Source organism: Pelecanus crispus, chromosome 7 (assembly GCF_030463565.1).
Source record: "Pelecanus crispus isolate bPelCri1 chromosome 7, bPelCri1.pri, whole genome shotgun sequence".
Taxonomy (NCBI): domain Eukaryota; kingdom Metazoa; phylum Chordata; class Aves; order Pelecaniformes; family Pelecanidae; genus Pelecanus; species Pelecanus crispus.
Genome location: NC_134649.1, coordinates 5,570,381 through 5,582,474, shown reverse-complemented (window position 1 = coordinate 5,582,474; position 12,094 = coordinate 5,570,381).

Sequence of the window (12,094 nt, the reverse complement as noted above, 5' to 3'; positions counted from 1 at the left end):
GATACTTTTTTCATATAGTATGGTAGTCCTACATATTCTGTGATTGTTGTAAATTGCTTTTAAAGGGAAAAAATTATCTCCTATCGGAGGCAAAAAAGATTTACTTCTTTTTATATGATCTATCAGCCACATGGGAATTTGGTAGGAAGGAAAGAGTTAATAATATCATTATCAGGTCAGCAACTTTGAAAGGCTCTTCCACTTTGAAAACCATTTTCTTAATTATTTTAAGTTAACACTTAAATGCATAGAAAAAAAATCATGTGTAATCTGAAACCCCAGACATGGGGACAGGACTGGATTGAGATAACATTAAAGATTTTATTGCTGTTACATTATAAATTATTTCTATTACGATGGCCCTATGGGTATTACATTCTGTCAGTTCGCTTTCAGTGTTACATCACTTAGTGTTATTAACACACTTTAGGGTATAACATTACAGTTTTATTGTGGAAACCTTAAACACTTACATCCAAAGTACTGAATCAAGTTATTATCCTAGCTGACCAGATCTGGTCTATTATCATTTTATCACTCATAAAAACCTGTGATTCAATTTGATTTAACACTTGAGGAAAAATCATGGCTTATATATGCTTAAACCTAGTTGCAATATTAATACAAAGCAACACATGGATGACTTCATTTTATTAAAGTTGAGGTAGCACTGGGAACTGCATTTATGATCTTTATGCCACACCAGAAATTTGATCTGACCTGTTGCCTTTTCTGATTCACTAGTAAACTGATAAGGTTTTCTTACCAGTATGTTAAAGAATTGTGAATACTTTACCCTTCTTACTGCATTCATTATACACTCAGAAACCATACATTGATCACAGTGTGCTAACCAAGGAAAAAGGTGTCTCTTCGTGTCTTGGAGTCTTACCTTGTAGACTGGAGAAATGTTGCACTTTGAAAGGTGATATGTGCTTAGTATGGCTCCGTTGAGTTTAATGTTAGAAAAAAAATGGGCCCTTCTTTCTGTGTTTGGAGTGTAATCACTTTTCTGTGCAGAAAGACCCTGTTGTCTTCTGTATAGGCCAGCAAAGGTCTTTAACGCTTGCACAATGTTTAGAGGCAGGAGAGGTAGCACCTGGGTTGGGGCAACCCCCGATCTCAATACAGGCGGGGGGATGAAGGGATTGAGAGCAGCCCTGCGGAGAAGGACTTGGGGGCACTGGTGGATGAAAAGCTGGACATGAGCCAACAATGTGCACTTGCAGGCCAGAAAGCCAACCATATCCTGGGCTGCATCAAAAGCAGCGTGGCCAGCAGGTCGAGGGAGGGGATTCTGCCCCTCTGCTCTGCTCGGGTGAGACCTCACCTGGAGCACTGCGTCCAGCTCTGGGGCCCTCAGCACAAGAAGGACATGGAGCTGTTGGAGCGGGTCCAGAGGAGGCCACAAAAATGATCCGAGGGCTGGAGCCCCTCTCCTACGAGGACAGGCTGAGGGAGTTGGGGTTGTTCAGCCTGGAGAGGAGAAGGCTGCAAGGAGACCTTATTGCGGCCTTTCAGTACTTAAAGGGGACCCATAGGAAAGATGGGGACAATCTTTTTAGCAAGGCCTGTTGTGACAGGGCAAGGAGTAATGGCTTTGAACTAAAGGAGGGGAGATTTAGACTGGATATAAAGAAGAAATGTTTTACAATGAGGGTGGTGAGGCACTGGCACAGGTTGCCCAGATTGGTGGTGGAGGCCCCATCCCTGGAAACATTCAAGGTCAGGTTGGACAGGGCTCGGAGCACCCTGGTCTGGTTAAAGCTGTCCCTGCTCCCTGCAGGGGTTGGGCTGGATGAGCTCTAAAGGTCCCTTCCAACCCAAAGCATTCTATGATTCTATGATTCTGAGTTCCACTGAAGTCCCTGATTAGCATTGCGCAGACAGTTGATTATTAGTTTTGGTTTGCTGGCTGAGTCAAAATAAGAATACGTTGCTTGGCACTGCCTGAAAGATTTCATATCTTACTTAGGTTATCTGTTGTTTCCTTTGAGGAGAAGGCAGAAAACTGTGTGTGAAATTTAAAGTGTCTTTTGGAAATGAAAAATCAGGATGTTTTAAATTTTGAAAATGTCAAAACGAAACATTTCATCTTTTTCACTTCAGGGGGAGGAAGAAGACAAGACTACACTGGTGTGGACAAGCAGAGCTGAATGACCTTAGCAAGGAGTCCTGCTCCTGCAGCCCATTTCCCACTGAGGTCAGAGGAAGGAGTTTGCTCAGCCCAGCGTCCAGCAGTTCACCAGTGCAATGACATTCCCAGGCAGTGGGGCAGACGCACGGAACCAACCAGTCCCGTTCTGGCATGCGCACAAAATCTCCCTAGCAACAAAGATGACAGCTTGGTAACAGCAGCTGCTGCTTAATGGAAAACATTAGAAAAATAACTCATTCTAGATCTATGTTCGCTCTTTGCATTTTCATATTTATCACAAAAAAGTGGTTTAAGAAAAAAACCCCACCATCCAGAACTTTAAAAAGCTTTAAGGCGTGAGGGTCAGACACACACCTGTACGTGTAATGAGATGAGCTGCAAAAGCTAGGAAAAATGTGACTGTGTAATTCTGACACACAAATCTTCCTTTTTAGCCACAGCTATATTGTTTGTGACTTAACAAGTGGGCCTACGTACATGTTGTGGGAGTGGCGTGGATGTGCAATTATTTATTCTTGCATCAAACACGAGGGAAGGCCAAATGCAGATTGTTACATTCCAAGTCAGCATTTTTGGTTATTGTTGCTTGAAGTATATCCATTTCTGCTCAGAGCTGGGCTCACTGGAAAGCAATTAGTATCCTAACAAAAGCAAATCACTGTCTCTGGTAAAATCTTACCCTTTTTATTTTTAAATAAAAGAAAACACCAAATCTTTTTTTTTCTTCTGTTGCAAGTGTTCTGAAAAAGTCCAGTGAAGACATAAAGACAAGGATATGGCAGCTTCCCAAAGTAAAAAAAAAACAAATCAGAGTAATACTACATCACCATGTGAAATACACAGATTAGGTGGAGATAGATTAACTAGTGTCATTCATCACTCTGAAGTGGTACAATTTATTACATGATAATAATGGCCATAGTTGTATAAGTAGTAAAGGTAAAATTACATCATGACTTGCATTAGCAGTATGAGATTATATCCTGATTAATGCACAATTAACTTGTCATGTGTACAATGCATGTGTTTGTAGGTGGACAGATGGGTTACGCTACGTCTCATGCTCACATATGTAGCATTTATCACTTTCTCCTAACTTTCTCCTATATCTCCAGAAATTAGATGGCTACATCCACTAAAATCCTTAGACACCCCGCCAGCTCAGTGCAGAGCTGCCTAGTGTCAGAATATGGCTAAGAGACCCTGGGAGGTGACCGCTGGGAAATCTTGAACACATGCATGAATCCTGTTCCTCTCTCGAGACTGGGAGCCTCATCCACGGCTCCAGGGAGACATCTTCTAGGTGAGAGCAGCAACCTCAGCAGCTCTTCTGCTGGCAGGCACCAGTCACCTGAACTGTTTGCAGAGTTGTGTATCACAGCTCCTGCTCGCAAGAGAAAGCCCCCAACACCCTAAGTGACTGTAGATCAGGAATTCCATTGCTCCTTTTTTTATTCTGATTTTGCAGGGGAAAATAATTAAGCTACAGGGACAGCTGAGAAGGATTTTTACTTTTAATTGCAATTATGGATGGAGGTGCCTCAGCTTTGCATGAACTCCTCTTTAGATGCAAAACTGCATTATTTGTCCATGTGCTGACATTCAGGTTTGCCTGTCCATATGCTCCCTCCCTCTGGTTTTTTTTTTCTGTTTAATGTGTGTGTGTGTGACTACACATCTGGGTGTATGCAAACACATATAAAATAGCGAGGTAGTTAACACTGTTGAAGGGAAACAAAGGACCTCCAAGTTTTAATCTCTGTCCTTGAGAAGCTCATTTTAATTTCTCTTACCAGGTTTCTCAGCCTGAAGTAGGGGGGAGGGATAATATGTTGTTATGCTAGCCTACCTCACACTGTATGTGATATTCAATTAGCTGTTTGAAGTTGTAAATTGCTGAGTGATGATAGAACATAACTTTTCAAAATAAATGGCATCAGATTTTTTTTGCACACTTTTTAGTACTGAAATCTACCAGAAAGGGTTGGCTGACTTTGATCCTTCCTGTGCTTTATTTTCATGTTTGATGGTTCTCCCCGGTTCCAACACAAAATGATGGTCATTTTCCAGCACTTCCAATTTACAAGCAAAAGCTCATATAATAAGGAAAAAATCTAAGCATTTTGTTGTCTTGCAATTTCTTTTCCAGCTGACAATATGGAGTACTTGCTGATTTGAATATAGGGCACCCAGCATTTGGGAACGTGCAGATTTTGAGTCCCAATTTTGCACATTGTTAGTGTTCAAGAGATAAAGGGAACCATACTATGTTTGAATTCAACTGATAGAATATTTTTAAGTTCTTCAGAATTACTTCTACTGAATGGGTCTTAGCAGAGTAGAACTGTTATCTAAAATCTGCATGGCTACAAAATGCCCTGTTAGCAAATTAATGTCCAGTAAACATGCTTGTATGATACAGTTCCAGGACAGACGGTGCAGTTCCACTTTTCCATCTCTGACTTTTTTGATTCTGTTGATGATGATTAGTTAAGCTTATTTTATATTATATTTTTCCTGTCAAGAGTAGCTATTTAACTCTGTCCTGTACAAGGAGTCCATTTTTGTCATTAAGAATACACTTTACTATGCCCTAGTCTCTATTTTCAGTATATCCTGAGAGATACCATCAGGAGATGATGCTACAGAAAGCTAGCCAAGACTTCATTTACACAAGTAAAAACGAAAAGTGGCATCAGCATTTATTTGAGATGTAGGTACTGATATAACAAAACTCACATAAGTTTTTACATTAGCATTAAGCCTGTATTTGAGTGCACATTAGGTGTTGGACTAGCGTAGGAGAGACCAGAATCTGGTCTGCTACCTTTGAAATGTAGGTGAAAACTCATGTATTATTAAAAATAAAATCATTCTCTCTCATTCTTCCAGAGTGGTTTGTGTGTCTCTTGAAGTACTTCAAGATGACAGAAGAGAGAGACTTTCAATTGCACCAGCTGAAATAACTGACTTGTTCTTCACCTGTAAGAGTGAATTTAAGATTCAATGATGTATCAATGCTTACATTGGCCATAGGCAAAGGTAGGAGGAAAACAGATCATTTCCTTTGTTGGTAACCTCACTATTAAAAAGAATTGTCAAGTCTGAAAATGTAAGTAGTGTAGACCTGGGACATGTTGAGAATTCAGGCAAAATACTTCGGGTTGAAGTAGTTAATTGGCAAGTCTGAAGCATTTCAATGTTAAACCATTAAATGTGAATTTAAAAAAATGTAATTACATTTAAGACAGACGTCCACTTTGAACCAAGAAATTGAAAAAAAATCCCTAAATTAATCCCCCCCAATCATCCCATTCTCTAGATAATGGTTTGGGTTTTTTTGGGGGGGGAAGGGAGAGGGCGGGGGAGAAAGCAGTCCAATGGATTTCGCATTGCCAAATCAGTATTCTTCTTGAACAAAAAGGTTTGTGCAGAACTTTGAGCAAGCACGCAATTAATTTTTGCTATTGTTCAGACGACATCACAGCTCGCAGAGAACCAGCATAATCACTGGCTCACACCTGTGTTAATTCCCAAATTACCTGCCCAAGGGCTGGAGCCTTCCCAAAACAGACACAGGTAACTTCTCAATCACAAATACCTGGTTTGCCCTCTGAGCAGTTCCCTGCCAAATAAATTAGGGGAAGGCACACTGTACAGTTAGCACCAGCTCCACTGTCTGGGAGGGCTAGACGCTTACTACTTAATTTCGCTTTTTGAAATTCCCTCTCAGCCCCAATTATTGACGTCTAGGCAGGAAGCCTGTGAGAGCTTAAGGGATCTGACATCCATGACTAAGACAGTTAATACGCTTCGTCAGAAATCTCCTAACATGAGCCAGGTAGCAACTTGCCTGTTAGCATCCTGGAGCAGAAATTGAAGGGTTTTGGGGTGCATCCTTCAAGCTTCAGGAGCTGCTTTGCAATGTTTTTGAGCAGAGAGCATGCAAGGCAAATGCAAAAGATTATCCCCCCCCGCTTCCTCCAGTCCCCATCAGTCCCCAGCCCAGCCTGTAATTTGGCAAGATGAATGAAGTGTTTTCGGAGTGTCATCACTTCTGCCTCTGGCAGATTTGCTTCCCCAGTCTGCCTTTCGCCTTTTGGACCTGTCACTCAGCCCTTTGGCAGAGGGGAGGAGGGGGAGGGAGGAGGAAATCATCTCTTTGCTAATCACCTATCACAAGCAATGAAATCCCGCAGGCTCCGTGCCAGCTAGGTACATTTCAAAGGGAAATGGAGGGGGGCAAAGTGTCACTCAAGGCAGATATTTATGAAAGATGACAGTTTGCAAATATCTCAATCTTGGACAAGGCTGCTCCAGTGACACAGAGGAGTGTTGCAAAATTGGAAGAGTCAGCAGCCAACATTTATTTCATCAGGACCTGTCCAATCTTCAGTGATCGCTTGACAGTCTGGGGATTGCTGGCACAAGCCAGCCTCTTTCTATTGGTTGCTTTCATTCAGTTTGCATGGATCAGTCTAAAGAGTTGTAATAAATATGTAAAGAAGGATAAAAGGAGTAGTTTTGCAGAGCTGCATCCTCAATAGGAGAACCGGCACAAAGCTGCACTACCCTTTTTAGCTATGCCAAATAGCAACAGTAGTAATTACGTCTCTATTGATCGTTACTGCGTGGGAACAATGAGATATTGGAGACCCCCGCGACTTGCAGGCTCTCCCCGTCGCCACCACCAGCTGCCACAGCAGCGCCCATTCCTCTGAGGAACTTTGCTCCTGCCCCCGCCGCCCCCAGCTACCGGCGCAGTACTGGAGAGACAACCCCCAGGGCTGGGGGGGGGGCTGCATCGAAAATTGCTACGTCTGCAGGAGCCGGGTGAACGTTTCAGAAACTCGTTTCCGCAGCTCTGTGTGATTTGAGGCGTTTGCCCAGGCCCACGCTGCCTCTCCCTCCCTCCTCGCCCTGAGGCACCACCACCATGGAGGGCCTGCTGCCAGCCCTGAGCGGCTCAGCCAATCAGGGGGCTCCGGGGCCATCACGTGACCAGTGCAAGGGTTTATTTTCCCGCCCTGCTGGAGGCTGCAGGCGCCATTTTGGGCCACGGTGGTTGACTCGTGGGAAGGAAAGGGACTTGTTGCAAGGTGTGTCTGAGGTATGACTGCAGGTGTGTGTACAGCAGGCAGGCAGGCGGGGGGTCACAGGGCCCTGGGAAGCAGAGGATTAGAGGACCAAGCAGGTAGGAGGGGAAGACACAGTGGAAAGGGAGAGGAGCTGCGTGTGCAGGGGAATGGGGTCAGAGCTGGGGAGCGGGGCAAGGGCTGTGGGTGGGCTGTCCTGCTGCAGGCTGTGAGAGCCCCCTCAGACAGGGGAAGGCACATCCCAGTGCTCCTGCTGTCAGCCATCCGGCAGGGAAATGCTCCTACGGGAACTGGTTCCAGCACTGGCTCTCTGCCTTGTTCTGTAGGGTCTGTAAGCGTAAAGCTTTGAGGACCTGTATTTCTGATCATGGGATGCATGCTTCTGCCTCTTAATTGCCCCTGTCATTTCATTCACCCCTGTTATAAGCTAATTCAGAGGACAGTAACACAAAAATGCTGTCTCCTACAGGAACAATAGCTCAACAGATTGAATTACTCTGCTGTGGGCTGAGAAGCAGCAAACACTTTGTGAAATGCTGTGTTACAAAGGTCTAAAGTAAATGCAGTTATTGACAGCAACAGAGGAACAAATGCAGCTAGTTGGCACAAAACCTGGAATTTCCAAGTGAAGGCATTTTCTTTCTTATAATTAACAATGAATTGTAGATAATAGTTGGAATCATCTTATCTCGATATTCACTACTTTCATGGTCAAATATAAGGCCTAAAAGGCGATGCTAATTCAGCTACTTGTTATGTGATGTTTTCTTGCATCTCATGCACTAAGGGTATGTGTGTGTGACTCATGGAGAGTAACGTGGATGGAGGTGGATTATGTTAGCAGAATGCAAAACTGCTCTTCTGTTTTAGGGTTTTAGCAATTCAATTGAAATGGATCGTGAATTCAATTAAAGGCCTTGTTCTTCCTTTCTTTATGCCTTGCATATCTCAGAGTTTTGCATAATTTAAACTAAACTGTGGCACAAAACAGCACCCTTATTTCAGTCATCAAAATGTGTTTTCTCTGATATCTCTGGAGTTCAATCAAGATGCACATGGGTGACAGGTGGTAAGATGCTAGAGAGCTCCTGATGAGAGAAGCTACCATTGCTTTTAGTCTAGTATATTGCTAGTATATTTTAAGACAACAGATAACTCATGACTGTTATTTGGATGTCAGTAGGACTGTGTTATTTTCAAAATTAATAGTGAAAGGAAAAGAAATGTACCAACAAGGTCTGCTCATTCAAAGCCCAACAGTGTGAAGTGGGAGTATTCACCAGAGGTTCTTAGAAATGCAGCTTGCTTTTCATAAGCACTCAGTTCAGTGGTGTTTACAGGTGTGCTGAGGCCGGTATATTTGTGATGGTAGGCCCTAAGGTTAATTTCATGCTAGCCAGAATGGTAAAAGTTGCAGTCTTCAGCATTGTCTGCTGTGCTAGCCTGTTCAAAACTGGCGTGGAGAATCCTCCTCCGCAAGTTTCTCTCTTGGCCTCTCTGCCGGCAGCCCACAGAAAAGCTGATCAGCTGAGTGGGTGGGTTAACTGAGGGAGGGGTTAGCACCCTCCCTTCCCTCTATTACAAATATCTTTGCCAAAACAAATTATTCTTACACAAGGATTGCTGGGTAAATCTTCCATCACTGGGGGGGGAAAGAAAAGTGAAGTGCTATAAAAGGCTAGTTAATCACTGTATACCCTGCAAGGAGCAGAAGGCCATTCCAGAGTAATTGGAGTTATCTTCATTATTCTTATTTTCAATTACATTTCAAAATCAAATAACAACTTGCCTTTCAGACGGTTTCATGATATAAATCCCAGTTCTATAATTTTTACTTCGTGCTTACTTAGACAAAAGTTCCCCTTGATTGTAATGGCCTCTTAGCTTCTGGAAGAAACTTGCTGAAAAAAAATACTAAGAAGTTTTGGGTTTTGAAATAGCAGAATCCCAGGCTGTCCGCACAAATGCACATATAGTTCTTGCAAGTCACCTGTCCTGTTATTTAAATCTATATTCAAATAACTGCTTTTCAGGTGCCATCTTGACACCAATTAAACACACAGCTGTGCATCTGTTCGTGTATAGGGCTAGATTTCTGATGTGCTGTAACTCAGGCCATTGCTGTTACTGCAGAGTAAGCAGAATGATTCTTAATAATTATTAAACAGTTGATGAAAAAAATTAATGGCTGCATCTAAACTACCCAAAGCAGGTGCACAGTCTCGTTGTTTACTGGCTTTTGTGGAGGTAGCTGGCTCTGCTCTGGTTCAAGAGCTAGTTGACTGATGCTAGCTTATGCTGAAGTTTGCAGGGAAAATGTCCCCAGAGGTTTTTGGTTCTGGGGTGCAATGTAAGAATTGTGGTTATCCTCTGGGTAAGGAGAGCAGGCCTCTGACAGTTAGGGAGACATCTCTCTTTTGAGGTTTCCAGTTCTTTCCAGTCTTGTGGTTGGACTGGATGATCTTAAAGGTCTTTTCCAACCTAAACGACTCTATGATTCTGTTTTTCTCAAGTGTGCCTATACATACAAGACTGTATGTACACATGCGCATATATCCTTATGTCAACACTAACCATGTTGGCAAGATAGACACCAGCTAGCAAGAAGGTGCTTCTGTTTCTCATGTCAACACAATTTCATCTCTCTTCAGAAGGTATAAAAGTGATAGAGTTTATAAAGAGTTATGTGCCTGCATGGTCTTCATACCACACACTCAGTCCCTTAGTCCTCTGAAATACCTCTTGCCTTGAAGGAAGGAAGGGTACTTAAAAAAAAGAAAAGAAACAAAAACCACCAAAACCAAACCCCACAATCAGAACTCTCAATGTTATTCAATGGAATTCATCCCACAGGACAGGAATTCCCATACAGGTCAGGAAAAAAAATACCACCTCCTTTTCTGAATATCACTTTTCATACGGTAAATCCCTCAGAGTCTTTATTGTGGAATGAATAATAGATTAATCATTCCTCTGTGTGCAATGGCGGGGCTCTCTAATGTCACTGATTATTCTATATTGAATAAATAGTGTTGCTAGGTTGATATGTTTAAGGCAAATGAGATGCTTATTGGTATCCAAGAAGCCAGTTAACAAGATCCATTTTCCTCCATTGACTTCTACTCATGTATTAATGAGGTTCAAAAATGTCTTTTCTGTGTGTATCTTTGTTATTCCCAAGAAGCACACAAATATTTGCTCCATTTATGTTTGTATTAATGTGTCACTGAAGCTAAATCTTCAGAAAGGGAATAAATACCATATCCATTAAGCCACTTAAGGGGTGAGTTCTGCAAAACTGTGCTGCAGTTGTTGCCATGGCAAATATCGATATTTAGGGAATTGTGTGGCATCGAATCTAGCATAAAGGACCAGAAGAAGGAAATGGACTTCTCGGCAGACAAAGGTCACCTATGTATATGTATTTAAAAAGTTTCAGTGGCTGACTGGGCACTGTATTGAATGGTAATTTAAGAGTGCAAAGTGAGAAAATGCAGTACCACCCAGAGAACACACAGAGGGAGGAAGAGAACAGAGAACTACAAGAAGACTAAACAGGGCTCAGTAACTGTTGGGCATAAGTGTCAAGATTTCCTGGGCAGAGGTGTGCCTTCTTTTTCCTACTAAAGATGAAGAGAGATGTTGCAGGAAATTGAGTCTTGTACAGTTTTTGTTATGCTAGTCCTTTTCCCCTTTTCCTTAGTCCCAAAGTAGTCTTCGGTGGACAAATGTGTTTTCATTGACACACGAGTTTTTCTTTTTTTCTCCTTGACTTTTCACACAATGTCTGTGGGTGTTTGGAAAACTGTTAGGCTTAAGAACTGACAGAGGTCTTGCAACTGTAATCTTTGTGTGGGGAAGTAGATTTACCCTATCTTGAAATCACAGGTAGGATTACCTAATCTTTTCCATGGTTTTGAGTGATTCTTTTTGTTTAACCTGCTTAAAACAGTTTTAACTGTAGTTGTGAAAATGCCAGCAGACTTTCAAGTAGAAGTCTGGAGAATCGCATTTCTAAAGTTTCTAAGTTGAAAAAATAGGAAAAAAAAAAAGTGACTGACAGTGCAGAGTTTTCTTCTTTGGTGTCATATGACACAATCCATCTTGGTTTGTAGTTGGAAAATAAATCATCAGTTTGAATCTGTGTTTTCCTTCTGTCACGACAAATGAGTAAATTAACTAAGGAAGGTATTAAGATTGTTTCTATGCTACAACATTTTACAACATTGTAAATAAAAGGAAAATATTGGAGATGACTTCTAAGTTAGTACCTCTAAGTTTTGGGTTTTCTTGAACACTTTGTGTGGTTAGATTAACTGAATGAAAGAAAACCAATAAACATGCTTTAAAGAGCCCAACAAGGTTTAATGTAAAATCCTGACTGATTTTATGCCTGTTTAGGAATGTGAACATCTTGGTTGGGGTTGAATGGAGAATGAATTACACATGGATGTGTTGGGACAAGGGAGGAAAGATTAATATATAGGAAAGTCAAGAAGTTTACTCCTTTTTTTCACCTGCCTGGAGCAAATTTCCTGAAAACATCTGTAAATGCTGTATAATGGGAAAGCAGACTTGGGCCCATACTGTGCAGGAAGCTCCAACCTTTGTCTGCAGTACTGGATACAATAATATCGGGATGGCGGCAGAGTGAAGGGTATCTCTGTGTATAAATCCAGATCCCTTTTTTCTTCTTCTGGTGAGGGGGAAAGGGGAAACTGGGGACCAGGCTGAGGAACACCTGGGAGCCATATGGAATTTACTGATTTTTTAATTAAAACTTTGTAGCTCAGTTTCAAACATTGCAATAACTTAATACAGAGTAAAACTTTACTGGATT